The sequence below is a fragment of the Halyomorpha halys genome, unplaced genomic scaffold (genome assembly GCF_000696795.3).
Source record: "Halyomorpha halys isolate HHAL.00 unplaced genomic scaffold, Hhal_1.1 Scaffold2792.1, whole genome shotgun sequence".
Taxonomy (NCBI): domain Eukaryota; kingdom Metazoa; phylum Arthropoda; class Insecta; order Hemiptera; family Pentatomidae; genus Halyomorpha; species Halyomorpha halys.
The window spans coordinates 7,644-19,490 of NW_027113724.1; positions in this window are offsets into that span (position 1 = coordinate 7,644).

Here is an 11,847-nt window from a genome sequence, read left to right on the forward strand (position 1 = left end):
CTTCATAGACTGTGCCCACGAACTGGTGGACGCAAGAGAGCGTAATGAAGCCCGTTTCGAGAAGCAGGAAGCAGGTTGGACTGAAGTCAGGTCACCAAGAAGACGTCAACGAAGACCGACCAGGCGGATTAGCCGCGGGGGAAATTTCGAAAAACGACCGAGCAAGGGGCCAGACGATAGGAGGCGGAGATCAGAAAGGCGCTGCAACGGGGCTTGGGCGAATCCTATTCCCAGATTTACATGGACGACCTCATCGTATTCAGCAAAACCCCACGGGAACACGTGCAACACCTCAAACGCGTTTTCAGTAGAATAAGCGAATTCGGTCTGAAACTCTCCCGGGAAAAGTCTCAATTTGGGCTGCGACAAATCAGGTTCCTAGGGCATGTAGTTTCAGAAAACGGGGTACAACCAGATCCAGAACGGGTTAAGGACATACAGGGAGCTCCGTTACCCAAGAACGCTCGCGGAATCGGACGGTTTTTGGGTATGGTGAACTATTATCGGAAATTCATACCGGGAATAGCAGAACTCACACAGCCGCTGACCGATATACTACGGAAAGGGCGACGATTCCATCTAGGACCGGACCAACTAACTAGCATTAAGAGTTGCCGGGAGGTCTTGACCTCGTGTCCACTGTTGGCGTTTCCCGACTTTAACAGAACGTTCAAAATCACCACAGACGCAAGCGAGGTTGCTATCGGAGCTGTTCTGTCCCAAAATTTCGACGCAGGCGAGAAACCGATAGCATATGCCGGACGGAAATTAAACGATGCCGAACAGCGCTATAGCGAGATCGAACGAGAACTTTTAGCAGTGGTATGGGCGGTGAAGTACTTTCGTCCGTACGTATATGGACGGCGGTTTGAGCTACTGACAGACCACAAACCTTTATGACACTTAGCTACGCTCAAGGAATCGTCCGCGCGGGTATCACGTTGGAAGGAACGGTTGGCGGTCTACGACTTCAAAACGATTCACAAGAAGGGTGTCGAGAACGCGGTTGCAGATTGGTTGTCTCGAGATTTGGTGGTGAATGCGATTGAAGACGAAGAAACCGCCGCGGAACCGTTTGCACTACGATATCTCCGCGAATGGGCGGAAACCGGACCGGACATCCCGTTAGTACAAAGCGAACCAGAGGGAAACACAACACCAACGGACAGACCACAGGAACTCCCAGAAATGGACGACATTATTAATAACAAAAGGCACCAAATCGTTATACGATCGAAACAAGATCCCGGAATCGAAACTAGGGCGAGTACGTACGAGGGACTATCGACAGTATTAGTTCGCACACCCGCATCAATAGACGAGAACGCGCTAGAAAATATATTCATGGAATTCACCAGCCCGGGGCGGAATTGCTACGTTTATACCGGAAACAGGCTAATCATTGAGAAATTGAAACGGTTATGGCGACAAGAGAGGGTAGGGGTGGGGTATTCGTTGACTAGGTGTCTTAAACAGGTGGAAACAATCACGGAACCAGAAGCACAATTGCGAATCGTCAACGAACACCATTCGGGCAAAACAAATCATCGCGGGGTCGAGGAAACTCTCCGCGCGATTAAGCGGCTATATTTTTGGAAAAATATGGGCAAAAATGTACGGGATTGCATCGCGCGATGCGAAGTCTGTCAGCAAGCAAAATACGAGCGACAACCACCGGTAGCAGAGCAGGTCGTTACTCCGACCGCAGTTGAACCGCTGAGATCGATACAGGTCGACGTCTATTCTAATGAAGGTCAGTCGTGGTTAACGGCGATCGATCCATTTAGTAAACTTGCTATGGCATACCCGATCGAGGCTAAAACTCCTCGGGCAGTTTGGGAAGGGGTTTTACAATGGTGTGCGTTCTACGGCGTTCCGGATGAAATCGTTTCTGACTGTGGAAGAGAATTCGATAACAGCGTGATACGCGATGAAAGTAAGACGTTGGACATCAAATGGCGCTTGAACACGCCACATCACATCAAGGGTAGGGGGGCCGTGGAACGGCTACATAATACACTCGGAGAACATTTACGGCTTCTCAAGTTAGGACGCAATCTCGACCCATTCGAGGCTATGCCGCGTGCAATCATAGCCTACAATAATACTATTCATGCGGCGACAGGACTATCACCAGTCGAAATCGTTTTCGGACACCGCCGTCGGGACAGAGGGGATCTCATTACGGTCAACAATAACGACCTCCGCACCGAAATATCGAAAGCGAGATTGGAGCGCCGAGAAACATGGGCGAAGGTGAGGGAAAAATTAATACGCGAGAAGCAACTCAGGGTGGCTAAGGCGAATATCAGGCCCATAGTTTATAAAAAGGGACCTCTTGCATTGGGAACCGTAGTGTACAGGAAACTACGAACAGCTCGCACTAAAACAGCCGCGCGGTACGAAGGTCCGTACAAAGTCGTAACGATCCGGGAGAATAATTTGTACACCGTCAGGGACGTAAACTACCCATTTCGCTCACGTACGGTACACATTGAGGAACTTCAAGTGCCTCACATAATGCCTCAGAGTGAGCCGGACGGCAGTGCTCAGCCTGGACCATCTCACAGCTAAAAATTTTTTTTTGTATTTGTACATATAGTTTAAGTCTAGGTTAAGTTCAAGTTGCTGTATATATAGGTTAAGTCTAGGTTAAGTTCCAATGTTCTTTTCTCTTTTGTACAGTGCGTGCAAGAAATTTTTTTTTCTTTCTTTGTGTTTATTATGTGCAAACAGTGTATTAGTTCAGTTACCTTGTGTTTATTTTAGTTCCTCCATACGAAGGAACTGGAGGGAGGGAGTTAGCTGTATATATGGCCTGTAAATAATAATATAAAACTTGTATTAGTTGGATTAAGTATCTTTATGTTTGACAACAACCTGTCCTTATATATACCAGAGGAGTCTGATAATAAAGGTAGTTATTCAGTAGCTGCGTATCGTTACTCTGCCCAAATTCCCCTTATTTTTAAGTTAGACTATCAGTCTGATCATAAGTTATATATATATATACCTTCGATCAGCTGATACGACCCTGTTTCAGCTGACATCGTATAACAGCTGACTCAGACCGTAACACTCCTCCCTACCAGTTTGTTATCCCAAACTTATTCTATACAATGTAATAATATAAAAAATAAATACAACAAAGAAAATCTCATAGATACAATTGTATATAAACATTATATATAATGTTGATAACAATTTTCTTGATTTTGGTAGATATATATTTTTGTAGGTCTTGAAGATCAGTCAATAATTAAACTTTATTTATGCAATATTTCCCCACTTTATTCATACATGTACATTGAATAATTTAAGATTGACAAATATCACGATTGAAACATTACTTACAATTGTCTATTACAGTTTGTTCTACATTAGTATATACCAACTAACTCTAAGTTTGTTCTAGAACTGAACGGAGTGAGAAGGAGGAGCGTGGTAGAGTGAGTGTGTTTTGGTTTTTCCAACACGCAACCGTTCTTTCGAGTAGTTATTTAGTCTGTTATTTCTGCTTTGTACTCTGTCTATTTATATTAAATGTTTTCATTATGTCTTACGTATTTATTAGGTTAGAATAATATGAATTTAAATATTGAACATACGATTTTCTGTTGATAGCCCTATTCTTATATTATTCTATAGTTTTGTTTTAAATTTCGATTAAAGCTGTTTTTTTTTCGATGTATGATTTTTGGTGTGTCAAATTTGTTCTATAAGACACAATTTAAAACATTAAATAGAAACAGACAAAGTATAAATAACAGACTGACTATCTGCGAAAAAAAAACCCTTCATTTCAAAACCGAATCAGTTCTGGCTAAACCTGAAGATATATGATTAATATATAGAAAATTGTAAGAACTGTTTAAAAAAAAATTTTTTAAATGTAATATTTATTAAACAGACATTTTTTTTTATAGGAATTATTTGTAGAAATTGTTTGTTCCAGAAAACAATGATTTTCTCATTGTGGGGCAAGAGCAAACAATAAATTTGCGAACGTCGCCAAAATAAATTTGTATCATTGACTGATCCTCAAGACGCACAAAAAAAAAAAAAAAAATGGTATTCCTGATTAATTTAAATATCTATAAGGAAGAAAACTAAAAAATAAGTAGAATTTATATTCTGAAAAAAAAAAAAAAAATGGTACACACAGATTTAGGTACCGGAGTAATTTTTGTTTTCAAGAAGAATGTTTTTGTTTGGATTTTGTCGCCTCCTTTCATTTTATTAAAATATAGCCAGTAACGGAATCGTTAGAGCAGCAGTTCTAAACCTGGAGGAAAACAACCAACCTCAAGCTGCAATCAACCAACCTTTACCTCCAGAGAACCCCCCTCCGGAAGAAATTCAGCCAATACCGGAAGTCTCTAGCGCTAGCTCATTCCACGACGCTAGAATAAAACTTGAATTCATCGGAGAAACTGGAAAATCATAACTTTTTAAAGGCGGGTGACCGACTAATTAGCCGAATTGAAGCGAAGTCAATCGAAAATCTACTCGATAGCAAAAATGTGGAAACATTAAAAGCAACGGTCATCTGCAATGTAAAGAGGAGCATCCTCAATCAGATTTAGGTGGATGAAGAGAACCCTTGGAGAGTTATCACGGAAAGATTAAAGAAGGCCTTCGAAGGAGGACAATGGGCCCCAAAGGAGGACATATTTATGATGATCAGGGAGACAAATAAACCGAAACAGTCAAGTGGGCAATATGCCGCAGAACTCCTGGCACACTTTAACATAATATAAGATAAACTCGGCGAGATGATTGGAACAATCCAAGTACAGGGTCGGATACTTCTTATTCATAGTACTAAAGATTTAGTTGGCCAAAGAGTTGGGAAAGAAGGAAGGATTTCCGAAAGAGCTCTCGTTTGTGGAAATTGCTCAAGAAACAAGCGCTAGAAAGGCGGTGACCTGAATTGAAGAGCCAGGGTAGACCCGGATAGAATACCAACGGCCGAGAAACATGCCCAACCATTGAAGAAGGAGAGAACACGGAGATAGTAGAACATAGAGAACTAGTAACCAAGAAAATAGAAAAAAACCTAGTTAAACCCAGAAGGAATAGTCGGCGGGAGGACCGCAAGTGTCACGGTTGTAAAAAGATTGGGCATTTATTGGCGCATTACCCGCACACGAGATGCTTTGAATGCCTAAATGAGGGGCACATAGTGAAAAAGTGCTCATAAATGTTCCGAAGAAGAGATGTGGGTCGGTGCAAACCAATGGAGATCAACCCCCAACAGATACGGTGAAGCAACCAGAGGTCGAGTCGATCACCAGGTGAATCCACGGCAGCAACAGGAACGTCGGAGACTGAAGAAGAAGCCGAAGATCCACGGAACCGAGATAGTCGAGGTGACTGAGAGGAAACATGAGGATGGAAACAAGGGAACAGAGGTGCATGGAGGTAAGGACCTGGACAGAGGATGACGCTAAACATCTTAAGGGGATTTCGGCAGAGGAGCGACCGCACACTATAACGTCAAGGAGCAGTGTTCTGCCTATAATAGAGATAGCAGTGAGGTGCCTGGTGGCCAATGGCAGTTCCAACACCATCATATGCCGAAAAGCCCTAGAAAAGCTGTTGGAGAGGACACAGCAGATTCGGGAATGTCAATGTAAATTAATCACACTGGGTGGCCCTTGTGAGGAAGAGGGAGAGATGGAGGTAGGGTTGGACCGGTGGGGATTTAATAGGGAGAACTTACCGGTACATATCGTAGGTAGTATGCCGAGGGAATACAATGTGATTGTGGGGTGTGACCTACTAGGGAAGGTGGGTGCTTGGGTTTATAATATCAAGGGAAAAAGGAGAATTAAGTTTGGGGGTAAAGTTTACAAATGTCATCGACAAAGAAACCGAGGGCAAACGTGTCGGTACGATACATCAGGCTGAGGACTGGAGGCAGAGGCTCAAAGAGAAAATTATGATATTTTTTTTAAAGAAGGAGATATGCAACCGGGAAGACAGTCCATGAGATCATACTAAAAGAAGATAAGGTTACATATGTGAAAGAGAGGAGATACCCGCAGGCTCTACGTCACCACAACCGGGAATAACCAAAGTTTAAAACATCAGGGAATAATTATCGATAATACATCCCCAAACAATAGTCCATTTTGGTTGGTGAAAAAGAAGAGCGCGCCAGGTGAAACTACCGAAAAGTACAGCGTTGTGATAGATTACAGGAAGCTGAACGAGAATATCATAGAGGAAAAGTATCCAATACCCAGATTTGAAGATATTTTGGACAGCCTGAGCGGGGCGACGCTATTTAGCACATTGGACTTAAAGGCCGGATATCATTAAATCAAAATGTACCCTAAGGATCAACATGAAACGGCATTCACATTTGAGAGAGGACACTATAAATTTACAAGGATTTCGTTTATTCTCAAAAATGCTCCCATAACCTTCCAACGCGTGATGGATAAGTTTGTGAGGGGAATTGACGAATCTATATGTGAGATTTATATGGACGATGTTCTAGTGTTCAGTAAGAACGAAGAAGAACAGGTACAACAATTACACAGCATATTCCAGAGAATGAGGAAATTTAGGCTCAAATTATTGGGAGTGAAATCATTGTTGGGAATGGACCAAATAAATTTTAGGGACACACAATTTCGAGGGAGGGAGTTAAACCTGAAGCAGATAAAGTAGCAGGTATAAGAAAGATTGCGGTGCCTAGGGATTTGAATGGAGTTCTGAGATTAATGGGAAGTTTAAATTATTACAGGAGATTTGTACAAAAATAGCGGATACCTCGTCCCTCTCAACAACCTTCTGTAATAGACGAGAGAGAAGAATTGGTGATGGCGGTGCATGCGCGGGAGGTATCGGGCAGGGAGGGAGAGTAAAATCATATGTTCGGTCGTCAGTTGTTTTTGTAAGGAATGGACATTGATGTAAAGCTAGTGGATTTTTTAGTTTTCTCTGTGAGCTGAGTTATGTTTAAAAACTGTGTATTGAGCAGTGATCTTTCTCTCTCTCTCTGCCACGACCAGCTGAGTGCAAGTACTAAACCTTGGGACATAGATATCAATCGTATGTATTTTAATTGTAGGTTAGATTATAAGTTAGTAATAAGTACATAGATATAGTTAGGATAAGTTAGAATAGGGCCTTTATTAGTTAAGATTGTTCTTTTAATTTTACAATTAGGTTAAGTAAATCTGTATTGGAATAAACATAAAAAAAACACATGTTTCTTATAGTGGATATGTGAGTTAAAAAATTATTAATTAACCTTGTAATTTGAATACAACACACTGGTGACAGGTAAAAGGGGTGTTAGAACTCGTTAATAAAATTAGATTATATTCAGATTCGAAGAGGCATTAAATTTAGACAAACACACTTCACTTACCATTACAGTCTAATAAGGTAGTTACCATTGAAGCAGAACTAAACGAATTAAAAGCCGAAATGGAAGGTTTAAAATTAGAGATGAAATCTTTGAATGATTGTTCAGTACGTTCAGTAAGTGAAAATATTGTAAAAAAAGAATTAGGCTTGCAAAATTTGATACAACCTTGGGGAGGATTAGATAATGAAGATGATGTTGAGACGTTTTTGCAACATGTCGATCTTGTTTCTGATACGGGAAATTGGACTAAACAGGAAAAGGTTTTGATTTGTCGTTCAAAATTAACCGGACCTGCAAAGGCATTTGTTGCATCTTATCCGGAATAACTAAAGCCCACCGCTCGGTTTGATCAGATGGTAACAATACTGCGAAAGCGCTTCCAGGGATCTATTACACCCGAGCAGCGATTACTAGAGTTAAACTCCGTCGAACAACTTCCGGGGAAGGGGGTTCGTGATTATGCCGACAAATGTAGGAGATTAGGAGAGCTGGGAACTCCTAAGTCATCTTCAGTTGAAGAAGCTAGCTGGGTAAGAAGGAATTATGAAAAAATCATTATGGCTGCATTTATAAAGGACCTTCAGCCATAAATTACAGTTTGAACCTCCTTCTTCATTTGAAGAGGCCATAAATAAGGCGTCAAGAGTCAGTGAAGCGCTATCAGGTGTTGTGATGGTAAAAGATGTGTGGGAAATCCGAAGGAATTCTGATCAAATCAGGGCATTTTGCTAAAGAGTGTCCTCGAAAAAGGCCAGCGAGAGCACAAAGGGAGAGACAGTTTAGTCGATCTGATAATAGAGGTATTTGCTTTGTATGCGGATCGACGGATCACTTTGCAAGAGGCTGCCCTAGACGTGCTACCTTAGCTGTTAATACTTGCGAGAAGAATAAAAAAATGAATTCCCCAAACTTTCAGGGCGTGATGGGTGCCCCACCATCATAAGCCCAGCCAAAGAAGGGGTGACTTACGTTATCCCTAATGTTGCCACAGTCAATAGTAAAGGAATATTGCATGACATTGAAATTAAGGGACAGAATTGCTAGTAGATAGTGGTTCTGAAATTTTGATAATAAAAGAACCTATAGAGGGTTATACTCTATATCCATCGCGTCTGGTCGCATCCGGGGTTACAGGTGCTCTAATAAATGTCCGAGGGGAGCAGGTTTTGGAGTGTCAAATCCAGTCGACGGTTTTGTCTCACCGATTCGTTGTTGCAGACGTGGTATCGAGAGCAGACGGTCTGATGGGATGGGATCTAATAAGTAAATTAGGACTTGTCATCGATGCTACAAAGGGCACTACTGTGCAAAACAATGGAAAGATATTGAGTAATCAGATCGATAGGAACGAACAACGGAGCGTGAAATCAGTTTTAGGAAACAACGAACTAGAGGCCATTCGTGTTTATGCAGTGAATAAAGTTTGAATCCCGCAGTTTAGTGAGGTTCTAGTTAAGGGTAAACTAAAAGAACCGTGGAATGCAGATGTATTGTTGGAGCCTGTGGTACAACCACAATATGGTGTAAGAGTGGCTCGCAGTATTAACAAGATCGATGGTAGAAGAGTCTGCGTCAAAATGATCAATTTGTCAAATAAGGAGGTGGTAATACCTAAAGGGCAATGTTTGGGTCTGGCTGAGGAGTTTGAGACAAAAGAAATTTTAAAGCCTAATGTGACAGACAATTCAGCAAAGATGGTTCGGGCTCTGCGTGTGGAGACCCAGAGTACTTTGATCAAGGAATGTAAAAAAAAATTATCCCACTTAACAACAAATGAAGGAGGGCAAATATTAGAGGTTTTAAGAAAATATATACAAGTTTTCGAACTTCCTGGCAAGGAGGGTTGCCGCTTGGGAGTGTACCATCGAATTCGAACCACGGAAGAAGGACCAGTTGTGAAACGACCCTATCGTGTATCGTTTCATCAGCAACCAGTGGTGGCAGAGCACATTCAGGACATGCTACAAAAGGATATCATACGCCCTTCGGAGAGCCCGTGGTCAGCACCTGTAGTACTTGTAAAAAAGAAAGGAGATGGTATTTCAACCTGTAAGTACAGGTTTTGTACCGACTTTCGGGGTTTAAACCAAAAAATCCACTAGCTTTACATCAATGTCCATTCCTTACAAAAACAACCGACGACCGAACATATGATTTTCCTCTCCCTCCCTGCCCGACACCTCCCACGCATGCGCCGCCATCACCAATTCTTCTCTCTCGTCTATTCTCCTCATTCATGTGCTGAGTCAGTGTAAGTCTTACCTCATGATTTGAAGAAGTAACGAGGAAATCAGGATGATGCTGCCGCGCATGCGCCGCCATCACCAATTCTTCTCTCCCGTCTATTACATATGCTCCCCTTTTTTGAAAAGTGGAGTTACATGAAACTTCACTTTATTCTTCCACTAACCCGTAGTTCCCTCACTCCTGTTTAATTAGACAACAAGAGGTTTCATGTATGTCTTGTCCAATCTCCCGGATCTGCCTGGCTGGTATAAGTTGACACTACATTATCTTCATCCTCTCTCTTTCTCTCTCTTTGCAATGTATCCGTGATAAATACAAAAATGCAGTTCTTTATATTCACATTTGGCTATCATAAAACTACTTTAGTACATTACATTAAATATCACTTTTGTTCAAATTAAATTCACTTCTGTGAGAGTGGAATTTAGATACTATTGCTTTGTTGAGCCGATTATATTACTCCTTACTCTACTTCGTAACTGATAAGGTGACCTAACATTTTCCCTACCTTCATCTTCGGACTCGGGGCACCAGTTTGGGTCATGAACATTGTTATCGATGTCCATCATCACTTTCCACAGAGTCTTTCTTCGTTTATACATCATTAGGTGCCTCCATTAGTTCTTGGTCAATGGCCGATCCTCTTCCTAGTTGTTCGGAGGGTATGGCTCGCTCTGAAGAACCGGATAATGTTGGGGAATAATCCGCGAATGGGATTGACTTATCCTCTAGATTAGTTGGTTTCAGTCTATTTATATGTACGGTATACCTACCTCCGTTTTATAGCAATAGGGTGTACGTCCATGGTGACACCTTCTTAATAACTTGGTGCGGGCCTGACCAAGGATGCCTAAATTTCTTTGACTCCTCTCGAGTCACAGCTGGTTCATATAAATAAACTAATTCTCCTTCCACATAGCTCCGCATTCCTTTCCCTGAATCAGAATATATTTCCCTGAATATGCAGAGGCAGTGCCGTTAAAGCAACAAACGGCAAATGAAGTAGCAGAAGCATTTGTCAAGCATATTGTTTTGAGGCATGGAGCCCCCAAGAAAGTTCTAACTGACAGAGGATCGAATTTCATGTCGGAATTATTTAAGGAGACATGTAGATTATTAGGGATAAACAAGGTCCAGACTACGGCCTACCATCCGGCTGGAAATGGAATGGAGGAACGTTTCCATCGGACGCTGTCACCGGACTCTCTGGCGCACCTAGTGCATAAGGATGCAGCCGATTGGGATCAATGGGTTCCCTTTGCTCTGGCAGCCTTAAGAGCAACACCTCATTCTTCAACAGGGTACTCACCCTATTATTTATTGTATGGTCGTGCCTTTGAGATTCCGTTTCCATTTAATTTGTCTCAAAATACATTCCCAGGGCGGATGAATGATTATATTTCAGCGCTAAAAATTAGGCTTTCTGAAGTTCACCAAAGAGCCAACGAATCAGCAGAAAAGGCTTGGGAAATGCGTTCGCGAAATTATGATTCAGGGAAAGGAATGCGGAGCTATGTGGAAGGAGAATTAGTTTATTTATATGAACCAGCTGTGACTCGAGGGAAGTCAAAGAAATTTAGGCATCCTTGGTCAGGCCCGCACCAAGTTATTAAGAAGGTGTCACCATGGACGTACACCCTATTGCTATAAAACGGAGGTAGGTATACCGTACATATAAATAGACTGAAACCAACTAATCTAGAGGATAAGTTAGTAGATAAGAGAATGGGATTATTCGCGGATTATTCCCCAACATTATCCGGTTCTTCAGAGCGAGCCATACCCTCCGAACAACTAGGAAGAGGATCGGCCATTGACCAAGAACTAATGGAGGCACCTAATGATGTACAAACGAAGAAAGACTCTGTGGAAAGTGATGATGGACTTAACATCGATAACAATGTTAATGACCCAAACTGGTGCCCCGAGTCAGAAGATAAAGGTAGGGATGGTTATTAGTTACGAAGTAGAGTAAGGAGTAATATAATCGGCTCAACAAAGCAATAGTATCTAAATTCCACTCTCACAGAAGTGAATTTAATTTGAACAAAAGTGATATTTAATGTAATGTACTAAAGTAGTTTTAAGATAGCCAAATGTGAATATAAAGAACTGCATTTTTGTGTTTATCACGGATACATTGCAAAGAGAGAGAAAGAGAGAGGATGAAGATAATGTAGTGTCAACTTATACCAGCCAGGCAGATCCGGGAG